The 25393-nt window shown below is 41.1% G+C and overlaps 1 long non-coding RNA gene across 2 annotated transcripts in view; it reads left to right on the plus strand.

Annotated features, from left to right (window-relative positions):
- The window catches only part of LOC148417506 (uncharacterized), a 55071-nt gene that overhangs the window by 10967 nt on the left and 18711 nt on the right, over positions 1-25393 (plus strand). For both annotated transcript variants that reach the window (XR_015866981.1, XR_015866980.1), the window contains exon 2: positions 2498-2614. This is a non-coding gene — a long non-coding RNA (uncharacterized LOC148417506). The remainder of the gene's footprint in view (positions 1-2497; positions 2615-25393) is intronic.

The raw sequence follows: 25393 nt of genomic DNA on the forward strand, positions 1-25393 counted from the left end.
CTCTGTTCTCAATAGAGAGAATAGCCAATCCATTGAGGCGTTCTTAACCCAAGCTGCTCCTTAAATAAGGCTATGTTTGCACTGCAGGCTAAGGTGACTCAATGGAGAATTTTTTTTTTTTGCCTCTATGCAACCTGTATCTGAACTTTTAATGGCAGTGTGAATGACACATCCAGTTTTATCAAATGGGATCCTAACCACTTGGGCTTGTGGTCCCGAACCCACTCCATATCCGGTGTTTTGTTACGAATAACATAACCATGGTCGCAGAAATCTGAGACCTGGCTGAAGGGGAAAATCAGAAAAACACCTGCTACTTTGTAATATGACGTTGGGAAATGGTCCAGTGGGTTTAAAAATAATATGTCTAATGGTTTTACTTGTGGGGAGAGCAAAATCTATATTCATCCCATGAAGCAGCACAGGTGGAAGGGATGATGACTTTTGACCGCCTGGAGAAGCAGGATGAAGTGGGGGAGTCAATGTTGGGTCCATGATCGCAGTAGAAGCTATCTAGCTACTGCTCAACTTTGGAGGGAGGCGCAGCAGTGGGACGCTGTGTTCGGCCTGGCCTGGGCTGAAAAATATGTCTTGGACATTTTGTGCTTTGGCTTTTTTCAGTTTGTCTTTTCTTGTTTGCACATCGCTTTTTTGTTTGCCTTTGTTAAGAATGACAGGTCAACACGATGGCAAGTACAGTATATCCACGTCGAACGTTGAACTTCGTCTTGACATAACTTGCTTTAACACATAATCTTTAATATGCACCAATCAGAGTACCAGTTTTCTTGTATACCAGCTATAAAATGACAAAAAATATTATAGTGCTGTATTCTATTCTATTAAATATAATTAGAAATAAACTTATAAGAAAGGGACTGCGCACCTGCCGATTAATTACTTTTGGCTTATTCACAGAGGTTTTGGATGAATGATGGATGAGCATGAGATCAGAAAGACCAAGCACATCGGCCTCTGTTCAGTGTCATGCGGAAGTGTCATATCATGCTGTTTTTTCTTTTATTGGTCACAATGTCCATTTATATACAGTAAATAATTTGTTAAATGACGTTTGAGACAAGGAATCCAGGTCATTCAGAAGCAGCTTCACAGGGACACGCTAGCTAGCATGTTGGATTTAACAACAGTTCACATCACGTACTAATCTCTTATTTTCATACACTTCAATTGCAATTTGAACCTTTTGGTTGTTGGGAAATCAAAGTTGATATATATATATATATATATATATATATATATATATATATATATATATATATATATATATATATATATATATATATACACACACACGCACACACCCTTTTCCCTGATGAATTCTGGGGGTTGGTAGCCTAGCAACAGGCTCTGACCCATGTGAGGGAACCATGTGAAAGAATTTGAAAGGCTGACAAACCAGCTTTAAATCCGCAAACGACGTCAGATATTCGGTGGATATAATCTCGCACTACTTTGTGTAATCGCTTGTGAAGAGCACTGCTTGTGTGTATGTGTGTGTGTGCGTGTGTGTGTGTGTGTGTGTGTGTGTGTGTGTGTATGTGATTGCAATTGTCGTCCATTTAGTTTTGGCAGCTGAAATAATTGCAAGAATAATTTTAAGCAGCAAGGAGAGACGGTCCTGTCTCTATGTATTTTTAAAAAGGTATAGTACAATTATTTCAAGAGGAAGCCAAACCAAAAATGTTCTTTGCAGTCAGGTTATAAGTGATCCTGCTCTTCTAAACACGGCCTCCTCATTGTTATTAAATTCATGGAAATTAACGAAATCCACTCGTTTGTATTGATCTCACGGGTGGCCATTTGCTGTTGATTAGAAATTACATCACACTGCTCATTGCTAAGGTGAGCAATACACTTTATCATAGTAACATGGTGAGTAGTAACATTAGGGTTTTTTTAGAACATGAAAATATGGAATCAACACGACGTTGTTCTCCTGCTCCGACTGCATTTAAGAACGTCGCTGATGACAGATGCATGATAGGTGTGCATCCAGCAGTTCTGCCCCCTCGTACTGGAAGGAGTTCTGTGACCATAAAAAGACATACGTTAGCACAGAACATGACATTATCAGCCAGAGTAGGGGATTCCCGTGTAGAAGACGAAATGGAAGAAATGAGAATATTGAAAAATAATGGTTAGAAAGGATACATTAAAACTGATACCAAAAAAAAAACAATCAACAACAACAATCAAAAGGGTGATTTTTACCCAGGATCATGGCTCCAGTTTTCCAGAATGCTCCATCTGATTCTCACATTTTATTTGGTTGAAGTGGCACACAAACACATTTTGTATTTTGACATTACTTACTATGCCCTGCAATTGGCTGGCAACCAATTCAGGGTGTCCCACGCCTATTGCCTGTAGACAGTGAGTATAAGCGAATATTGAAAACGGATGGATGTACATTATTATTATGATTTCACAAACAGAACCGCTCACATTAAAACGTTTTTTTTTTTTTTTTTTCCAGGTGTTATCTGTGAGACATCCACCACATCCTCAATAAGCAGGTCTGCATGTGAACCTGCAATTACAATGCCAAAAGAAGCAGATTTCATCCACACGAAGATATCTACACACTGCTCAGGTGAGTGGATCAGGATGTTGTCAGCCTATTCAGTCTGGAGCAGTGTATTCATGGGTGGAAATATGATTATGTTTTTTTTTTTTAAGATTTCACAAACATTTCCCTAAAACTTTGTGAAAGAGTAGGGCCTGAGTGGCATTCCACAGCACTTTTTTGTTACAGCACATACTGCATACTACTACATCTACAGTTGACCATTGTGTTCAAGGGTGCTGGTGAATTTGAAGCAAATTTTCATGTAATGTTCTTTATGGTCACATGTAAACAGAAATTCTGTTCTATTCATCTAACAGCCATTCATTGTCACATCATCAATGAGTAAAAACGGACTTGTTGGTCAGATGAATGTACTACACCATCAGTGACTGTGAAAAAAGCTAATTCATGTGAGAATACCTATCAAGACATAAAAACTATAAAACACAGCAAGGGTATTGGAAGAAGTGCCACAGAAAAGCCAAAGAAAAAGCAAATTGGAGGTACAGTACTCCTTTGATGCTCTCTCGGGGTATGTCATATTATGTGATTTCGAGCTGATTTAGAGCTTTTCTTCTGCTATATTTTTCCCGTGATCCAGAGACTGATTTTAGACACATTTTTATGAAATGTATCAAGGTCATACTTTAAATGCGCATGAACCTGCGTGATCAAAGTCTTTAAGCTCTTCAATGTTGTGATATGAAAACACAAGGTGGATACTTTTCTGTCACCTAAGCATTTGGATTTCTCTAAGTACATAAAAGAAGTCTGTTTAATGTGAGTGCGGCCACATGCAGCATGCTCTCTTCTTCTATATTGGGAGAGTTCTTTAATACGTATATCACAGACCAGTGAGGCTGGGACAAATGTCCGCGTGATAGCAGGAATTGTCGACCCAGGCGCAGGGAAGCTCCGAGGCAGGGAATGCGTGAGATAAGCCATTGTTTAATTAGCAAAACGGAAGGCAAAAACAGGATCGGGAAAAACTGAACAGCAAACTACAAAATACTAGCAGGTGCCAGCAGGTAGGCATGACAAGACGAGAGAATGATCTGACAAAAAGCAAAACTTAATAGGAAACTAAATACACTACACTAAACATGAATCAGGTAACACAAAACAGCTGGACAGGAACAAGAGGCAGAGGAAGCTGATTGATAGACATACAGGGTGCAGGTAAACAGACAGGTGGACACAATCACACTAATGAGACAGACAAAGGGGGACAGAAACAGGAACATGACACAAGAACCCCACAAATACAAATGAACAGAAAACCCCAAATTTACAACACAACGAAAAACCCCAACAAAACATGAACAACAGAACATGACAATATAGTGTGCAACAGTAATTTAGCCAGTTTCCCTAAAAGTGCTTGATTGAATGTGACTATTACATTTATTTTCACTGTGATACTGTAACTGGGGCATGGGGACAATGGCTACCACAAGCCAAACATGTTCATCATCGAGGGGGAAGGGTGAGGGGGGTGTTGTGCACACAGACCTGATGGCATCTGACTGCATTTAACATTTATTTTAACATTCAATTATTTTGTCAATTTTCTTATCAATTAGACGATAAATCAGGTAAACAAAATTACATAATTGATAAAAAAGCAGAACATAATTTCAAATTTGCAGTCCAATTTTTGATTCAGTTAGTGGTTTGTTTCGTAACTTGTCAGAGAAAAAGCAATGTAAAATGGTTATCAATATGACAATCGATTAGTATGTACTACTCTGACTAATTGTTTATGTACTGTATGTGTGTATGTACAGTATGCAAGTATGTGTATGCTATAAACTGAACTTAAGTTAGGTATATGCATTTGTGTGTCGACTAGGGATGGGACAAGATCTCGCGAGACGCCACGAGATTTCTCGCTCGGGCATGCCACATTAATTTCCTTTTCACTTTATTGGAGGGTACGGCTTATTGAGCCACAAGTACAAAGGAGGGCAACTAGGCTGACGGATAGGCTTGAGTGCTACACTCTCGTACAATAGGTGGTGGTATGCACCTAACCGTTGTTTGCAATCCGCCTCTAATTGAAGAGAAGAAAGCGCTTAAGGGAATCGAGGAAAAGTAAACTCTGCAAAAAAAGAAAAAAAAAAGAAATATGCTATGCACCGCATCTAACACGAACTGTATGCAAAGGCATTTGCAGTTCACCTCCAAAACCTGAAACTAGCCAATTCTTCAGAAACACCTTCTAACAAGCAAGCAGCAATAAGAAACAATTTTGCATCGCCACTGGAGCCACCTACTGCGAAAGCTACCAAAACAACACGGGATAATGGTATGAACATCACGCTCGATATGAAGGCATTTTTTACGCAGTATGAGATTCCGTCACGGCATCACTTTAGTCGTGCAGTAGTTCCAACACTTTAAAAGAAAACCAAAGCGGAGGTAATTGATGCCATGAAAGATGCAAGTAACTTTGCCAATCGCGACTGATTCCTTTGCTTGCTTTTAAAAGTGCACCTTTCCATCCCTCGACATCAGTTGGCATTTAGCATGTCACTATTTGCATGAATGGATTTTGTTTAATGTTTGGCACTTTAACCACATTTTTCTTCTTTTCATGTTCAACAAGGAAAGAGTTCAGCTGCAATTTTTCTTGAAGCAGCGTGATTTATTTTGTTCATGTTCAACTGTTCTGAAAGCTCTCAACTGAATAAATTGTTATTGCAACAGCATATGGAAAAACATGTTAGATAATTTATTTCAGCATGTTCACTAAAAAATATAAAAAACATGACATTTTGAAATTAGAGAGTTTATATCAGCGATAAGTTTTTTATTTAAAAAAAATTGCAAAAAATCTGGTCATATCACGTCCTCATGGACTCAATCTCATGAGATGTCTTGTCTCGTGGGATTCGTATCTCGTGACCTGCCTGGTGTCGACACACCGTTCGTTAAACTTCTTAGACGTACTTGACTTTGGCTCTGGACCCACTCCAGTTGTATCGCTCGTCAATGACCAGGTGCCCCACCCAACAGCCCCAAGCAAAATCACAGACCCTGTGTAGGTGACCATTGTCACAGCGGGGTCCTATTGGGCGTCTCCGTCCCAGGCCGTGTGTTTCCCGCACCTGTGCCTGGTGGAGACCAGAATGATAGTCCCGATTCTACACAAATCACAATTCTCAGTGCACAATCCTACCTTATAGTGAAATGGTTGAATGAAAAGTAAAAATGCTCGCTAGCATTAACATACGGACGACCTGATCCCTTTGCTTTGCTAACGTTTCAAATGTCGACAAACATTAAATAATGAATTCTCAAGTACAGATTTCAAAAAGGGTATTTGTACTACATTTCTTCTTTCCACTCAAATAAATGGACTCCTTACTGCTTTTTAGTTTCTACCTACACCTCTTCCACAGGCTGGAAGATTAACCTTGCTATGCTAACAGAAGCAAGGGCACCTCTTGCCTCGTGCGTGCATCCACAAACTCCACGGTGGGCAAAGTAGGAGAGGGAGTGGTTCAGAGAAAGTGAAAGCATTTGATTTACCTCTGAGGGCTAGGTGATGCTGTGTGACGTCAATCTAGTTGCAGATGAACCTTTTTGTCCTCAGGGGGAAACAACCAAGCAAAGATCAGAGGATATTCCACGTTCCGTGGCTATCCTCTGCCGTAGCATACGAGCGCTGGACCACGCAGTATCCCCCAGACCTGCGTAACTGGACCTGGGTGGCGGTCTGGTTGTATGTGTGTTGTTGGTGTTCCATTTTACACAGTTGTGTACTTGCTAATGGAAATACTTGAAATCTTTACTTGTCAAGCAAATCTGTTTCACTATATCATTTTCACTTTCATTCGTTTACCTCTTCTCAGAGGAACAGGTGCCTCTCGCTCCCACACCTCCTGTCTTTTCATTTGTGTCGTCTGTTCAAGTGTTCTTCTTTTATTTTAACGTTCCAATCTTGTATATTAATCCTTGTTCCCTTCTATTTTTGTATCCCTTTTATTTTCAACTTTGCATCCTTCCAGGTTCCCATTCTCCCAGTCCCCACGTGACCCTCTCTTCCTTGGCTCCAGAAATCCATTCCTTCTTTCATCTTCCTATCCTCCTTTCCACCCCGCTCATGCCCCCATCCTACACCCTTGTTCAAAATCAACTCTACAGCTCTCATCCGCCCCAGAGAAACCAATTCGGAGTGCTCTGCTCCACACCGTCATGGCGTGTTGGCTAAGGGAGATGGAGCCTTTTCAGGTTCTTGGCTATATAACACGCACGCACACACACACACATGCACATACGCACACCTACACACACACGCACGCACGCACACCTACACACACACACACACACACACACACACACACACACGTCACACCACCAAGCTCCTCGTTCGCTTTCCAACATGCCTGCGGTACTAGGGCAATGTGACAGAACTGCTCCTGAGGTTCTCTTGGAGTTATTCTTCACATTATGTGACCTTTTAAGATATTTTTCACTTAAAAATGCACATATGGGCATGTGCAGTGATGACCGTTGCACTCAGAGTCTCATGTGTGCATGCTTACAGTGCAGTTGTCAGGTTTAAATGCACAGCAAATCAAGCACTCCCTCAAACTGTATGTTTAAGCACACTAGTATTGTCACGGTGTCCTAAATCTGCTTTTAACCGCCCACAGCGATTTCTCACTAGTTTTTGCATGCATCGCCCAGCTCACTGTACTGTTCTTAAAAGTTGATGTAAATGACACCCTCTGCTTTATGCTTCTTGATAGGCTATAAATCTCTTGAAATGAATGCACTTTGTGGGTGTGCTTGCGGAGTAGTGGCAGTGTACGTTAACATAAATTAAAGTCTGTTTGCTGCAGCGCCAATCAGAGGATCAGAGAAAGGAGTTTGTGGTGCATAATATTCACAATTTACTACGGTGGCCCTGAATTGAAAATCACACAAACAAAAAAACAAGCAAACAAAAACCAAAAATAATTTACAAGAGAGAAGCACACATGAAAAAAGGAGAACCCGAATTAAAAGAGCACAAGTAAAAAGGAGCACATAAGACAAAAAGCATGCAAGAAAATAGAGCACACGACAAAACAGCATGCAAGAAAAAAGAAGTGCGCAAAAAAAAACAGCACGCAAGAAAAAAAACACGCAAAAAAAAGGAGCCAGTCAAAACCGTTGTATCCAAATCAAGCACCATGTGCCATCATTGTACGTATGACAATATCAATGTCTTCAAGTGGTGGCATGCCGGCGGGTAATAAAGCCTTTGTGGTAGACTGTGAGGACTGTGAACTCTATGTTTACATTTTTTTGCAGTGATTGAGAAGCGGCTGCCCTTCTTTCACATATTTATTGCTGAACATCTATCCATCCATTTTCTACAGCTGCTTATCCTGTTGTGAACATGGTTCACAACAATGCATAAAGACTGGTTTGGGAGTTAGGATGACTATCTATTCTAGGCATTTGAGTTCACCCACCAAACACAAAAGGAAACGTTAGCAAAGACATCACCGTACAACAAGCATTTACCTTGGAAAGAATGGCAAAAAAAGAAACTGTTGCTTCCTTGTATTGTGGACAGGTCATTGCATGCGCCATGTTGTTGCCTGTTATTGATCCTCGTGTCACTGTCCTGCATTCTACTCGACTGGTAAGCTAACATATTTGTCCAAGTTTGGTAGAATTCGCGCTATTGTGCATTGAAACCAATGGCGAATTGTATTTGTATTCGCTCACTCACTGAATGCTTCGAAAGTATGGTCTCTCTGAGAGTCCGTTACTGCATTCATGTAACACCAGTAAACTCCAAATTTTAATTCCACACAACACAGCTTTTAAAGCCACTCACTTAAGTTTAAGCAGAAAAAAGACAACATGTTATGTATTTAACCAAATCACAGAGCTTATATTTCTAAACATGAGCTTCATGCTATGGAACACCATAGGAAAGCTAATAAAACTAGTTTTATAATCATGGTAGTTTTATCAATGATCTTTCTTTTATATAGCGCTTTTCTAACGTAGGTACTCATGGCGCTTCAAATTGACTTCTCGAATACCAATATTAACGAAGCGTCAGGAGCAACTTTAGTATCGGTATCTTTCTCAAGGAAACCTAACCATGGTCACAACTCTCAAGGATTGAAGCCGCAATCTCTCGTTTGGGAGAGGACCACTCTCCCACTGAGCTGTGCCACCTTTAAAAAACCTTAGATGTTAATTTTAGCAACAAATGCAGACAGAGCATTTGTCACAAGGTCATTTTGTTTTAGAACGTAAGTGCAGAAAAGCAGAGAAGCAAAGCATGGTGAAGCTAAATAACTGAATATTTTTTTTCCTCAAAAAACAAAATGGCAAACAAAGCATAAAGAGGAATCAAAATACTTAATAAAAAGCAAAGAAAAAAACAAAACAATCAAACTTCAATAAACTCTCAATACTACAGAACACGGGACAGTACCATGAACAGAAACAAATAAACCTGCAAAGACTGAACGTAACCATGGGATTCAGAACAAGCAAACCAATGAGACATGGAGGAAAACCAGGACAAGACATGAGTGGCTTAAGGATGTCATTGGTTGACCTTAAAATTAATTAAACATTGAATTAATAAATCTCACAAAGCAGTGCTTTTTTATCTATCTAATATTTTTAGAGCAAGAAAAAATGTCTCACAGCAGGATGAGCAGTGATCTAACGAGTTAAAAAAAAAATAAGTAAATTTATTGTGATGGCACGGTGCAGCAGGATGATGGATGGCCGGTAAGGGGTGCGCAAGAGGGGAGGCACACGAGGCGCGCTGAAAGGCAGCAGTCTGAAAATTGAATGGGAGCGGGAGCAGAAAGGAGGGAGGGGAAGGTGGTATTACTGGCGGGCGGACACAGTTTGGGGGTGTTTGGGGGCGAAGGCGACAGTAGGGTCCCCGCTATTGGTTCAATGCAACGAACGACCAGAGCAGCTGTGAAAAGAGCTCTCCCCTTTTTCCCACGCCCGGCCAGACGCACGAATGCCGCTTCAGCCCGCCAGGGTCAAGTCGCATGGCTAATATATACAAGGAGGCCTTGCACAAAACACTCGCACAAACACACACGCGCACACACACACATACACGCATTTATTGTGTGTATGCATGCACGCAGGCACATTATTACATGTGTATTAACATGAAGATTATGAGCAGGTTGATCAAAAATGTTAATTGAATAAAAATCTGCTGTAATGAAGCACAGATGTAAAGTGAAATGCCTTAATTTTTGTCATTTATGTGCAATTTTGTTGGTTAACTTCATTATATCTATGTAATTGTCAGTGTCTTAGAACTGAACAATCTGGCAAACTGTCACTGCAATACATTACAAAGCTTTTTTCATATCTCAAAGGCTGCACTGAAAAAACTGCTTCCTTCTGGTCATTTAAGTAGGCTTTATTTATTTATAATGTATAGTTTATTTCTTTAGAAAGGATCTAGAAATGTTCTGCGTTAATGAATTTTACTCCACGTGATTACATTTCATTTTTTCTTGAAACCTGAAAAGTTGAAGTAATAAAGCCACAGATATTTTTCTAATTTATTCTGATTTGCCATTGACTGACTTCACAAGCCTAGCCTATAATACTGAAACATGTATGTTTAAAGAATATGATACTGGTTATTGTATGACCTATTGATTTACTACTTGTTTTTTTAAGGAACTACATGGAAAGGGAACATTAAAAAAATGATCATGCACCAAATTGCAATTGCAATAAAAATTGCATACAAATATAAGATTAGATTGTTTTTCAAAATCATTCAGTCTAATTTTCTTCTTAATATGAAATGTGTTGTTAGTTTGAAAAGCTACTTAATACATAAAATAAGTATACATTTGGTGACTCGTTTTCCTTAGCAAATGTGACCTAGCAGAGAAAAAGGTGATGTTAAGTGATGCAACATATAAGTTGTTGCACTTCACCAACAATCATATCCCCAAAAAGCGGCATGGAAATGTGATGGTGGCAGGGGGTGTAAAAGGCTTTGTCCTATCCAGGGCCCCACCACCACCCAGTGCCAGATGCCCCTCTGCATTGTGTGGGTGCCCCCCCCTGTCTCTTTCCACCATGATCTCACCCTCCTTGTCTGCCTGTCAGCTCCTCCACAAGAACTTAAGTAAGGGAAGGCAAAGAGGATGGGAGGCGTCTGGGGCCGAGCGGTTGACGTTGGGAAGAGTCTAGTCGCAGAGGTCAATGTGTGGACTTGAACAACAAGATGAGCTGTGGCGACTCGCCTAGCAACTGGAATTTAAATGGATCCATCCCACTGATTCAGTCTGAGCAAACTAAAATTGTTGGCATCACAAAAGATGTAAAAGTGGAGGGAGAAAAATAAGTAGGGACATACAAAACCATCTGTTACACTTTATTATTTCACTTATGTGGGTAATGAAGGGTAAAGGTTTTAAAGGTACTTTTGTAAATACCAAAGTAATCCTCTGGCTCTGGGAGGAAAATTATCTGAATTTTTCATAAAAATCAATGCCCTTAATTACCGGTAGTAGAGAGAAATGTTTGAAGTTTTTTTTTTTAAACTGGGAATAATAATAAACCTACTTTTAGGGCAGCATGTTTACCATGTTTGTGTGTATTTCGACCCAGCTGAGAGGAAATAATGGAAGTAAATTGAGAACTATTACTAGCTGTTTACTGTAGAAAATGGTTTAATTGGTATTAACAATAGCATTCTTTGTTGTCATTCAATCAACTAACTCTAATACTAAGGTTTTAAAAGCAAAGCTAGTTTTTAACTGCTGTGTAAGTGTTTCACAGGATTATAGCAGATGCAAGATTTTTAAGGTTCAGTCAATATAATGGCTGCAGATTGTTGGTAAAGGAATATTGATTTCTAGACAACTTGAAGTGAGGACTCATCAGACCACAGGACACTTTTATACTTTCCGTTAGTCCATCTCGGATAAGCTTGGGCCCAGCAAGTTCAGCCGGCGGTCTTGTTTATGTATTGTATTTTTTTTTTTAATTGCTTTTTCCTTGTGTCAACGTTAAAAAGGATACAGTTTTAGGTATACTGTACTGATACCATTTTTATAGATAATAATCTTATTTATGTTTGGCCTGGCAAGTTGGGGGCGTGGGGGAATCTTTTCTCTTTCCCAGGAGGGGGCTTTGCAAAATATAATTGAAAAGCACTGGTCTAGTCAAACAGATAAAATTAAATATTTTAGGTGAATAAATAAACAATGAAAAATATGTTTCATTTTCTTTCATTGGTACCGTTGTGTCTTTATCTTTATCTTTGGCCCTTTCCTCATGCGCCTTACTGCCTTGCAGTGTGAAGAGGCATTTGTGTAGCTGGAAACAATGACTCACATACGACACAATTAGCCACCAGGAGATGCATTGTGGCAATTAAGGCGCACAAAGGAAGGGGAATGTGTAGCTCTGTAGCACCTTGTGTAGATTTGCGTTTATGAGTGCAAAGCTGGCCTCTGCAAAATCAAGTGGTCGCCATGACAATGGTGGACAAGATGCACAACATGTGTTGGGCCATTTTCAGGCCTTTTTATGAACAGGAGACAATGGTAACTACCCTCTCTGTTAAACATGCTATCTCTTTGTGTGCAAATGTGTGAGCTACAAATTAACAGGCCCCGAGGCTTTTTGTTGGATTGGAGTCAACTTTGGTTTGTTGCCGTGCTGTCCATCTTTTACTCATACTAAAAAGAAAAGAGCACTTAAGAGACAGCCAAGGCTCAATTGCAAACACTTGTTGAGTAAAACATGCACAGTACTGGCTCTACAACTTTCTCCTTTACACATCAAATACAAAACCCACCCCATTTATGATCTAACTACCGTATTTCTCCAAGTACAAGTTGATTTTGTTTTTTTTAATCTCATTTTCAACTCCCATTATTGGGGGGTTCGACTTATCACATAAATCAGAACAGACCAATTTTATCCACATATCTGTGGTTGAATAACATTCATTTGAATGTGAAATGAGTAATATTATGTAATTTACAAGGCTTAAATAGACCCCTAATTTGATATAGTATGCATCTGTTTGAGAGTGTTTGCACACAAACATCGCAAAAATGCACTATCATCAAACACCGCCTCTTTGTTGTCAGCAAGGCAGCGTGGATCATTTTTTTGGCGGACTTTGAAGCATAATGTAAAGGAAAAGGCTCGACTTGTCTCCTTCAGCCCTTGGACGTATGCATAAACAAGTTATGTGGGGGAAGGGGGAGAACACAGCGCACCGAAGGGCAACCTTGCATGCTCCACTTAAAGAAAGAAAGCTTGGGATAATATCCCCAGTAAGATGATTAGCAAATCATTTGACTACCTGAGGAAGAGTAACGAGCATGTTTGAAGAGATGACAAGGAGGAAAAATGAGCACGTCCAAGATAGCCATACATTGAAATGGGAGGATCTGTTTGGCGTGTCAGAGAGTGATGATGACATTTAGGGGTTTAAGACAAATTCATAATCAACGGAGTCAAAAAAAAATAAAGCATTGAAACTTCAAATCATTTTATGTTTGCAGCATTAGTTTCAGTATTTGCATCTATGCACACGCATACATTGTCGCTTAGTCTTGTTTGCCCACCCATGATTGCAACATTACTATACTTGATATAAAATGTAGAAATGCTTCTCATACAATACTGTAATTTCATCATTTTAAAAACACACACCATGTATTTTATTTCGACAGCCATTATCTATGTCAGTGGTTCTCAAATGGGGGTACGGATAGCTCTGGTGGTACTTGAACGAACTCCAGAGGGTACTCCAGATTTTAAATAAAACAAACAAACATGTAAAAATCCTTTAAAAAATAATTATCAAGTAAATTAAATGTTTCAGGAAAATACAAGTTCATAAAACAAATTTAATGTTCAGTAGGTTATTCAATTTCCTTCTTTTTGAAACCCGGATTCCCCCCCCATACTAGAATGGTTCCACCCAACTTTTCACGTGCCACCTCTCATTACCTGTTAAGTTAATGATTTATTTTTGTGAACAGATCAATACTACGATCTCAAAAGAGGATGCGTTAAGTTGAATATTTTTCTTTGGACAAATATTTATAAATATTTATTTTCAAGAATAGGTCTGACAATTTTTGTTGATTATTTTTGTGGACAAATATTTAATAATAATTAAGTTATTTCTCTTTGATAACAGATAGCTTATATGATCCAAAAGAGGATAGGATTAGATTTTTGTGGACCAATACGAATGAAGTTTGAAGGGTTCTAAAGTTTAATATATCAAACACTAATAGCATGTTTTAAGAGTTTAAAAAAGGAAAAAATACTTTGCACTGGTTACGGGGTACTTGCTAAAGTCAGTGGTACACATATAATCGTGTTTTTGTAAAATTCACCCAAATTGCAGTAAAAAAGGGGGGTCGACATAAGTGAGGTCATTGTGTACTCAGAGAATGCAGTATTAAAATTGAATCATTAGATCATTACAGTAACATAAAATATTGCAGTAAAAGAATCTAATGCAATAAGATTAAAAACTACTGAATCAAAGGGACAATCAGTAGTATTTAGTGACATCTAGAGATTTTGAAGCACACACACTACAGTCTCTCAGAGCGACCATACTTCTAAGCCGACGACCGATTGAGAGAGAGAGAGAGAGAGAGAGAGAGAGAGAGAGAGAGAGAGAGAAAGAGAGAGATGATACGCCATTTGGGTTCAGTGGACAATAATGCTAAATCTACTAAATTTAGGCAGGTATATGTCAACAAGGGCTCTACGCCAGATGTGGCCGCATAGTCGACGTTTGACCGGTTGTTCCGAAAAGTGAGTCCCAGCCGACAATTAATTCTTGCTGTGATGCAAGGATACTACAAACACAATAAGGATGACAAAGGGGCCATGTGTTTTGGCGCCATGCTCTAAATGCCAACACAAATATACTAGCAAGTAAGCTAGGCAGAATCACTTTTCAAACCACGTTAGCAAATCTTGTTGGATCGCAATGTCTTTGCTCTGGGCATTCTCTTTTGTCTTTGGTGAATAACTTAAAATGTGTAGAATACTGATCACCATGCTCCAGATGATACTTTTTAAGACTTTTTAAGACTCTGCGCAGACCGGTTTCTTCTTCTTCTTCTTCTTCTTCATCTTCTTCTTCTTCTCCCTCTTCTTCCACTTTCTGTTCTTCCTTTTTTTTCTCTTCCTTCTCCACGTTTTTACCATTGGAATACACATCTTTTCATTCATTGGCATTCAAACTGGAAACACAGCTGCACACAAGATGCAAACTGACATTCAAAACGATTTGACACGTTTTGAATTATATTTGTGAAATTTTCCTCCTTGGAAATATGGCGACCGATTCAATACAATAAAATACTAAATCAGAAACAGGCAAATACTTTAATTTAATTACAATTTAATAAAATTCTGCAGTGATATATAAACAAATGTGATTTCCAAACGTATGAAATGAGCGAGAACATGCAAACTCCACACAGGAAGGCTAGATTTGAACTCAGGTCCCTGAACTGTGAGGCGGATGTGTTAACCACTGCAGCACTGAGCTGCCTGACTTTGATGAAAAAGTTTTCTAAAATTCTTTCTGATGCGACTAAAGATTATGAACAATAATGTTATCAACATCAACAAAATTTTCTGTGCTTTAATATTTTTATTTTAAAGTTAAAATAAGTTATGTCGATAAAAAGTGAAGTCACTGCGTTTGGAAAAACATACTGTAGTTTTTGTAGTTTTTGTATTTTTGAAATACTGTGAGGGATATTTTTAAAATGTGTCCTGATTTCCCTTCTTTTAAATGTTCTGATTTCCCTTCTTTTAAATGTTGCTTCTGTTTCTTTTTCCTCGCAGCTGGCTTATGTATGTGCGTGAACAATATTTGTGTGTGTGTCATCTTCCCCAATTTGAGGGGATTTCTATCATGCAGTCAGATTGCGCAAGGTAACCAACTCACTTTTTTTTAAAAATAAGACTTTAACCTTGATAAATGAAGTTATAGGACAGGAAGGATAAAAGTTGCATGGAGGTGAGATGGAAAGAGAGCGAGAGAGAAACAGTGGGAGCGGAAGAGAGTGGGAGAACATCACTGTTTCCCTCCTATTGGCTCATTCTCAGGATCAATAACAATCGGGGAGCTGCAGAGCTCTCCTATCTGGCAAGTGGATAGTGAGGGGGAGGAACTGAAGAGGATTTAATGCAAGAGCTTCGCCCGTAGCATCTTGTCCAGTTATTTTCACAAAAATATTCAACAGGAGATGTGCAACTTCTGTTTCAAGATGTTCTGTTGCAAGATGAGCCATAACTGGTCATCACCTGAGCCCTGAGCAATTGTGATGTCATTTTGAATCATCAGCAAGTTGTAAAAGGGCTTCCCCATAAGATGGAAAAAAACAGGTGGATTTTGTTGCTTAGTTTTTACTTCCCAACCAAATATTAATAAGAATATAGTGTTTAGACCAGTGAGGTTGTACAGAACATATTTACTAGAAAGAGAGTTTTTGGCTTGAGTTACCCTTTAAATGTACTTTTTCACATCTGCCTGCCACAATGAAAGTGTCAAAAAATAAATCAGTTGATTGAAACAATTCAGCAACATAAAGTTCAGTTTTTCTTAAAAACTTTAAAATGACCTTTTGTCTTACATAGGCCTACCTTGTAAAACAATCTTTGCTAAGCTTTAGCTCACCCTTGACTCAAATATGGGCTCATATGGGCTCAGACAGGAACCTGGACCCTCTGAGGACTCCTTCCCTGTCTGGTTACAATTTCTGTCCGTCCCTCTTTCATTCAATAGGGTTGGCCCTAGTTACAAAACCACTTGCTGCCCTAAAAGGTTAGGGGAGACATTATGACAGCAAGGTAATAATCTGTTTCTGATAGTGAGGGGACGTCAGTGGACGTCCATTTACTATCAGTCGATGCAATCTCGGCTATCTCCTTTACCAGCAACATGGCAACAGACTGTTCCATCATTTGATTAGGTCACCGTGCCTGTAAATAGGTTGTCGTGCCTGTGATTACATCATTGGGTCCTCATGACTGTGATTAGGTCCTTAGATCATCATGTGTTTCAACGGGGATCACCACTTTATCGCGATGAGGCACTTTGCGCATCTCCATGACACCTAGAGCTACGTCGGCTGGAGTCTTTCACTCCTGGCAGGGTCAACCATTCCGAACAGGTTGAAGGCTAGAGGCTAGACAAAGAGTGATCTCAACCCTGCACTATGGGGCAGGCATAGGCGGAGTCCAACAGACCGGACCACTGGAAGCCCCCTGCAACTATTGCCAGATGAAAGTCGTCATGGGTTCCCTCATGCCTCTGGAGGTTCACCTGGTAGGAGTAAAGACGGTGGAAGTGACAACTGCGCACCCACACCCTCACCTTAATCCATACTTATGTGAAAACCTCTTGCACCCCCAATCCCCCCCTCCCCCCAAAGTTGTGTGGCGGTGTGGAATGGCAGTGGGCTAAGGATGTGGCTGGAAGTGCCGCGTCAAACCATGCACACAGGCAGCAGTGTAGTGATGGTCGTTGAGACTGAGGGATAGAGCAGCGCAACTCCTTGGGAGCTTCCATTGTGACTGAGCAGCTCCACACTGCTCACCCCTGAGATGGTGAAGGACCTAGACATTCTAAAAATTGTCAGCTCCTCACACTCTGGACGGTAAACCACAACCGTCAGAGCATCCCCCTTTGGTGTCAAAATGACAGAAAAGAAATTAAAAAAAAAAAAACCTAAACATTGCTTCGTGGAACATCCTCACACTGTTGGACCTGGCTGTAGCACCTGACAGGCCCCACCGCAGGACAGCGCTTGTGGCCATGGAGCTCGCAAAATAGAACATTGACATTGCAGCTCTCAGCGAGATCAGACTACAAGGAGAGGACTCCCTGACAGAGGTTGGCGCAGGGTACACCTTCTTCTGGAAAGGGGTCCCTGAAGGTGTTTGCCATAACCATGGAGTTAGCTTCGTGTGATGACCCAACTCTTGCAGTGCATGCTGGAGTCCCCCATTGGCATAATTGAAAGGCTGATGACGAAGTACATTCCCCTGACAAAGGGACGCTTCGCCGCACTCATCAGTGTTTAAGCATCAACTCTTGATGCCGAGTATAACATCAAAGAGGATGTTCACAGCGCTCTTGACACCAACCTACACAAAACACCAGCCTCAGACAAGCTCATAGTCATGGGAGACTTCAATGCTAGAGTGGGCACGGAGCACCTCGTATGGAATAAAGTAATTGGCCAGCATGGAGTTGGGAGAATGAACATCAACGGGCTTCAGCTCCTTTCCCTCTGTGCAGAACATCAGCTGGTCATCATGAATACCATCTTTCAGATGAAGAACAGGTTTAAGACCACCTGGCAGCACCCCTGCACGACGCACTGGCATCTCCTGGACTATATGATTATCCATCAAAAGGACAGACTGTCATGTTCTGTAGGGTTTTGGTTGTGGGTTCTGTTCTTTTCTGTTTATATAGTTCCTGCTTCAGCTCCTCTCATGTCTCTCTGCGTTAGTTTGGATTTGGTCTACCTGTCTGCGTTACCTGCCCCTCGTGTGTCCACGAATCCGCTTCCCCTGCCTATTGTTCCCTTCCCAGCTGTCGCGCATCTGTCTAATTAGTATGTGTGTATTCAAACCCAGTTTTTCATTTCAGCTACTGTCGGATCATAGTCACGTCTCACCCATCATTCTTCAGTCTCATCTCGTCTCCCAGCCAGCCTGCTCGTTAGTGTTTGTTTTTGGTCTTGCCACCCTGCCTGCGCCTTTTGTTGGAGTTTTTGCCGTCCTGTTTTTCCCCACTTTTGTTCCTACCTAACCCTTGGTTTAGTAAACATGGATTGTTACACGCATTCCCTGCTTTGGAGCCTTCCTGCATTTGGGTCCGCCACCACCGCTATCACGCCCGCCTACCCCCTTGCATTGCCCAACCGTGACACAGACAGGATGTCCTCACCACCTCTGTCATGAGTGCTGGACTGACCACCTCATGGTCAGATTCAAGCTCCTCATGAGCATTCAACCCGGTGGTCCAAGGACAGCTCCCAAAAGAAGGCCCAACTGTGCAGCACTGAACAGCCCCGACACCAAAGACAACCTCCGACGGCTCCTTGCTGAAAAACCTTGACAAGATCTCGAAGGAATCAGCTGATGGGCCAGCTCTGCGCCAGACAATTCATAGTGTAGCCTAGGAGGCGCTCGGCCAGTCAACAAAGTGCCACCAGGACTGGTTTGACTACAACTCAGCCCAGATACAGTCATTTCTAAAGCATGAGTCCCACAAAGCTCTCCTGACCTGCCCTATATCTCTCACCCGGAAATGAAATGTTTATGTAGCAAGAACAGCAACCCAGCAAGCTCTCCGAATCATGGAGGACAGCTGATGGGGGAAGACAATGCAAGAGATCCAAAACATGGCAGACTGCAACAACACTCAGGGCTTCTATGATGCCATTAAAGCATTGGACAGCCCCAGGAAGCGGGCGATTGCTCCAGTTCCGTCAGCTGATGGCTCTACTCTCCTCAAGGACCGCTAAGAGATTCTTGCCTGTATGGCAAACCATTTTGAGAGTCTTCTCAACCACACCAACCCTGTCGACCCACACATCCCGGATAATCTCCAAGACCTGCCAATAATCATGAGCCTAGACACTCCACCATCTTACTTTGCAACCCAGCAAGCCATTGCGGGCCTAAAGAACATTAAAAGTGCTGGACCCGATGGCATCCCTGCAGAGGTTTTCAAGCATGGTGGGTATCTCCTCACACACTGCCTGCGCCTCCTGATCCAAAGCGTCTGGGAACATGGGACCCTCCCACAGGACTGAAAAGATCCCAACATTGTGATCATCTACAAACAGAAAGGGGACAGAGCAACCTATGGGACCAATCTCCCTCCTCTCCACTACAAGAAATGTTCTTCCAAAAATCATGCTCAGCAGGCTGGTCGAGCATATCTCGGAAGCTGTGCTTCCAGAGACTCATTGTGGCTTCTGAAAGACAAGATACACCACAGACATGGTCTTTGTTTTAAGGCAGCTAATGGGGATGAGCAGAGAACACCACAAGGACCTCTACATAGCCATCACTGACCTCAGTAAAGCCTTTGACACCAGCAACCCTGTGTTGCTTTGGAAACATCTCTCCAAGCTTGGGGCACCACCCAAGTTTCTCTGCATCCTCCAGCAACTGCTTGACGGGATCCAAGCCAGAGTGCTCACAGGAAAACTCTAGTCAGAGCTTTTCGAGGTGAACATTGTGGTAAAGCAGGGCTGTGTCTTGGCTCCAGTGCTCTTTAACATTCTTCTCCCTGTTGTCACGTGCCTCTTCCACCGTGGCATGGGACAGGAAGACAATGTCCAAGTGGAGTACCGTCTCGATGGAAGCCTTTTTAACATCCGCCGGCTCCAGGCCCACACAAAGACCTGCCACATCTGTGAGCTTTAGTATGCTGATGACTGCGCTGTCTTAGCTCACAGCCCAGACTCCATACAGCACGCCCTCAACACCATTTATAGTTGCTACCAATCCTTTGGCCTTCAGGTCATCATTCAAAAAACTGGTTATGTCCCAACTCACAACCCCAACCTCCACACCCCCAGTTTTCATGTTAATGTTATTTTAGCTTCACTCTACTGGTTGCCTGTACATTTTAGGATTCATTTTAAAATCATTTTATTTGCTTTTAAATCCCTGAACGGTCTTGTCCCTCCAAACCTCTCTGAGCTTCTGCACCCCTACACACCTGCTCGCTATCTCAGGTCAGCTGATCAGCTGCTCCTGAGAGAGCCGCAAACTAAGCGAAAGCTCAGAGGGGACCGTGCCTTTGCTGTTGCAGACCAAAACTCTAAAATAACCTGCCTCAGCACATTAGACAGGCCTCCTCCCTGCCTGTTTTTAAATCATTGTCAAAACCCACCTCTTCTCCTTGGCGTTTAACATTTAGTAAGACAGTGGACTTTTTACTTTTATTTGATTCCTTTATTCTTTTATCCCTATCATTTGTATTCGCTATTTTATTCTTTTTATCCTTCATTTTATTCTGTTTGACCCTCACTCATTTGTCTTATCAGAGTTAGTGTTTTATGTCCTTGATCTATTGTGTCTTTTTTTACGATGTCTTTATTTTTCGGTACAGCACTTTGGTCAGCTGTGGTTGTTTTAAAGTGCTTAACAAATAAAGTTGCATTGGATTGGATTGGATTAATGACATTCCATTAAACACAGTGCATTACTTCACCTACCTTGGCTACACTTTGTCCTCATGCTGCTCCCTTGACACTGAATTACACACCCACATCAATAAAGCCTCATTGTCCTTTGAACACCTACGCAGCAGGGTTTTCGAAAATCAGAACCTGAAGGTCAGCACCAAGATTGCTGTATACAATGCAGTCTATCTCTCTACCCTCCTCTATGGGGCAGAGTCATGGACCCCATACCGCCGGCACATCACCAACCTAGAGACCTTCCATATCCGCTGCCTACAGAAGATCCTTGGCCTGTCCTGGAAAGATCGAGTCTCCCAAACAGACATCCTCAAGAACACCAACTCAATTTGCATGTAATCAGCCATGGCTAAGAAACATCTTAGGTGGATTGGACACACCGTCCATATGCCTGACCACCGCCCACCCCGCCAAGTCCTCTAAGGCCAGCTGAGAGGCGCAAAATGCTCTGCTAGAGGGCAAAAGCGTCTCTTTAAGGTTGCAGCCATGCAGCTTGAAACCGTGGCACTGGACAGATTGGCTTGGCAGGTCACTTGTGCCACTTCAGTCCAAGAGTGCGGTCCGAGAGGCGCATTCAGCAACATCAGCAGGCGGCTAGTACCTGGTTCCCCTGCTCCACCTGTGGATAGATATGTGGCTCAAGGATCGGACTCAACGGCCACGAGAACTGCCCCCCCCCCCCCCCAGAGCAAGCGTCGTCATCAAACACGATGGACAGCTAAGAGCGGTCATCATGCTAGTGACTTCATTACAGCTGCAGGAGACATGACATTCCAACAGAAAATATCCGTGTCTACCAATATACATGTGGCAGAAACAAATGTGGGATGACCTTGGCTATGTATAATTCTAACATTAAATAATTCTAACATTCTAAAAAGGTCTCAATATGTCTGGCATAGCACTCTAACCTGCCCGCTCTCTCACTGGCCAAACCAACCCACCCATCCCTCGGACAGATCGGATTTGGCCTGTTGAAGCCCCAGTGCTGCCAAATCCCAGTGAAGTGTTGCAGAATTATCACTGTTATAGCGTGAACAGTTTCCTAAATATCCTCCGTTCAAATCCAGTCTACTAGGATTATCTGATGCATTCTGTCATTGGATTTGTATAGTTTTGCAGTGTATTATCAGGGACCAAGGGGAAGTTTTGTCCTGGGGACACCTGAGATCTCTCCTGGTTGACTGTAATCAATTGCTCTGTTCTCAGCTTCTCATGTGTCTATTTCTCACCCGCTTGTTATTTTCTCCTGTCCTTAATTGAGTTAGGCATCAGCTGACTGCCTCGATCACTCTTGGAGAGAGGAAGAACTCCCTTCTTTGGATTAGACATCATTGTCTACACTGGTTGAATTGTAATTCTATGCTATCCCACCAGGGGCAGAGAGTTACTACCCTCACTGGCTAAACTTTGGCAAGGCATTAGCCCCCTGGTGAAATTCATGGCTAAGATTTTGTAGCAGTCGACTTGCAGTGGCAAATTTTGGCTCATGGTATTGTTCGTCATTGAAATGGAAAAATTATCTCCTTTCAAATGTATGGAGACCAGGTGTTATCTGCTTGTTGAGAGGCGAAAATAAATGGTAGTTATTGTTAAAACATAATATACAGACAGACCGAGGTTCACTATGCTTGGATATCTTGAACTAAGGCAATGGCGTAGAGCAGGGATCACCATCTCTGCCCCTCAAGGGCACCTATCCAACATGTGATCAGTATAGCCCGCCTCTAATGCACCTGATTCAAATGATCACCTCATTAGGAAGCTTTGCAGAAGCTTGATCATTGTCATGATTGTTAGAATCAGGTGCATCGGATGAAGGATACCCCAAAATACATGCTGGATAGGTGGCCTGGGGGATCAAAGTTGGTGACCTTTGCTATAGGGTAATTACCAAATGCCAAATCACCAGGTGGATTTTGAATTTTTTGTGCAAAAAATGGCAAGGCCACCTTTTTGTGAACCATTGTATCTCAGGACCTACTGGATAAATCTTCATAAATCAGGTATAATTGGAATCAAACAAGAATTCCAAATTTGCAATCATTCAGAAAACGTGTGCATATTTTAATGGCTTCACAGTCTGATTGTTAAATTGACCTCAAAGATGATCTTGTGGATCACACAATCTCTCACTAAAACATAAAGCATTGAGACATATTTTTAGCAGTAATGATGAGATTGATGATATTTTGGATATTGATAGAGACAAGAAAACTGAAGAATATAGATGGCCCTTACCGGCCAAAAAAAAAAAAAACCAAGCCTCCATATTGTATTTGACATGCCATAATAGTCAGATTTGTGCCTTTTGTCATTGTTCCCTTTTGTCTTTTGTACCGTAGTACCAGACTAGTAATTCATACTTTAGAGGTGAAGAGTCCTGGGTTCAACATTGACAAACACCCAAACTCAAAGCTCCCTCCATCCTTCCATCCTTTCTCCAGCACGGCCACAATGCGTCGGCTGTGTCCCGTGATGGCCACAAAGCAGCCCTGAACTAACAATATCGCCAAGGCCTGCCTGGACGCCGCCCAAGCCCATTGTGCTCAGTCAGAGGGGAGTTAACACCCATGTCTGAGCCCAATGAATAGCATTATTGTGTCTGAGACATGCACTTAGCCTCTCGTACTTGGCCACTCTTGCAACTTCCACTCTCAACCTTTACTTCTTTGCTCCAGTTTAAGCTTGTTCAAGTTTTTGTTTTGTTTGCTTTTAAGTGGAGAAAATGCTTCAATTTGGAAAACATTTGGTTGCTAGGGTGTGGTTAGGAAGAGTGGGGGTGGAATTTAGCATCGGCTTTTTTTCACACAATGGAAGTATGAATCCTTTTAAAAAAAATCACCCCCACACACCCACCATCACCAACTGCTATTATCATAAGAAGAGAGTTTTCTGGACCCATTTGAATGATTCGAGATGACACAAAAGCGATGTGATTCTTTGACAGGTTTTTTTTGGAACAGCACTGGTGCAGCCAAAACATTTCTATTGCCTCACTCACTATTTGGCGTAAACAACTTTTTTTTAACTTTTTAATTTCGGTCTTTTTGAATATTTCTATTGAATAACTCTAGGGGATGTTTGCTTGTATTTCCAATTTTAAAGATAGTGCATTTACAATGCTTTTAGTAGGGCAAAGCCAAATTTTGTTTTTGTTGTAATATTGTACCTGAGTAAATCTGGTCGGCTGTGTTTATCTGAATTTTATTCATATTCAATCAAGAAACTGCCCTTGGTAAGACTAACAAGTATAAAGACATCTGTGGTTAGTGATTAGCGTGCTCGAAGTTGGCTAGGATAGGCTGCAGCACACCTTTGACCCTGATGAGGAAAACATATAAAAGGTGTGAATGCATAGAAGAAAGTTCAATGAAAGAAAACGTGACAGATTTACATTTTGGCAAATTTAGCTGAATGATTATTTACAGTATCCAGCTTTTCAGAGTGGAGTTTGCATACTCTTCATTGTGTGGCTTTAAAATTCTGATTGCAGAAAAAAACAGTTCGTGCATTACACAATTTCAATGTTAATATTCAAATTCAAAATCAGTTGGCTAGGTTAGAGACATATGTTTCAAAAACAGATGGTTTCGATGGGGCTAATGTCAGCAGCGAGTCAACATCATTGTTAGTTTATTTTACTGGCTAACATGAGTTTTGTATGCTTCATCTTGATATACATTAACCAGAACGGTTTTTAGACTATTATTAATAGCAATTGTACAGTGAAAATTAGCGTTAGCTTACCTTGTCATGTATGCTAGTTGCGAAAGGGATCTTGCTGACGGTTTCCATATGCTGGTGAATCCACTTCGGAAAACAAATTTTCTAACGTGTTTTGTTTTTTACACTTTTCTATGGCATTTTAGGTATTGTATCGCACACAAAGTGCACCTAACAATTATATTTTTCTTGTCTTTATCTCTGATGAACTGAAAGTAATGGTCCTATGTGCATCTTGTGTACATACAGTATTGTCTATATTCAACCTGCCGTTACATCTTAGCATGAGTAGATCAGCAAGTAAACATTGTGCCTGGGACCTTTCTCCTCTATCTTGGGGTGTTTTGGGCAAATCTGGGGGGGAAAAAAAACACCATTTTCAGGCTAAAAGTACAGGAGACAGTACAGTAAACAACTACATATATATATATATATATATATATATATATATATATATATATATATATATATATATATATATATAATAAAAGTCAAGTTCATTTCAAATTCATTTTTACTAAATATACAGTACATATTATATTTTTTTATTTATTCATACAAATATTCTTCATATTCTGTTCTTTTCTTGTCATATTATATCCATTTTGTTATGCTCCTTATCGTGTTGTAGTTTTAAGTTGGATTTTTTAGCCAATTAGAATTCAGCTAACTTGTGTCGCTATGCTGTGTGAAATCTGCCTTTGCCAGAAGCCAGGGCATTTGTATCAACACGGCACTGGCTTCTGCGCAAGCACAGATAAGTATGTGAGCGGCCTGTATAACTTAATAGAAAAGCTGTAATAGCCAACTGAGTCATAAGATC

Source organism: Hippichthys cyanospilos, chromosome 10 (genome assembly GCF_059441005.1).
Source record: "Hippichthys cyanospilos isolate Australia breed blue-spotted pipefish chromosome 10, RoL_Hcya_1.0, whole genome shotgun sequence".
NCBI classification, from domain to species: Eukaryota; Metazoa; Chordata; class Actinopteri; order Syngnathiformes; family Syngnathidae; genus Hippichthys; species Hippichthys cyanospilos.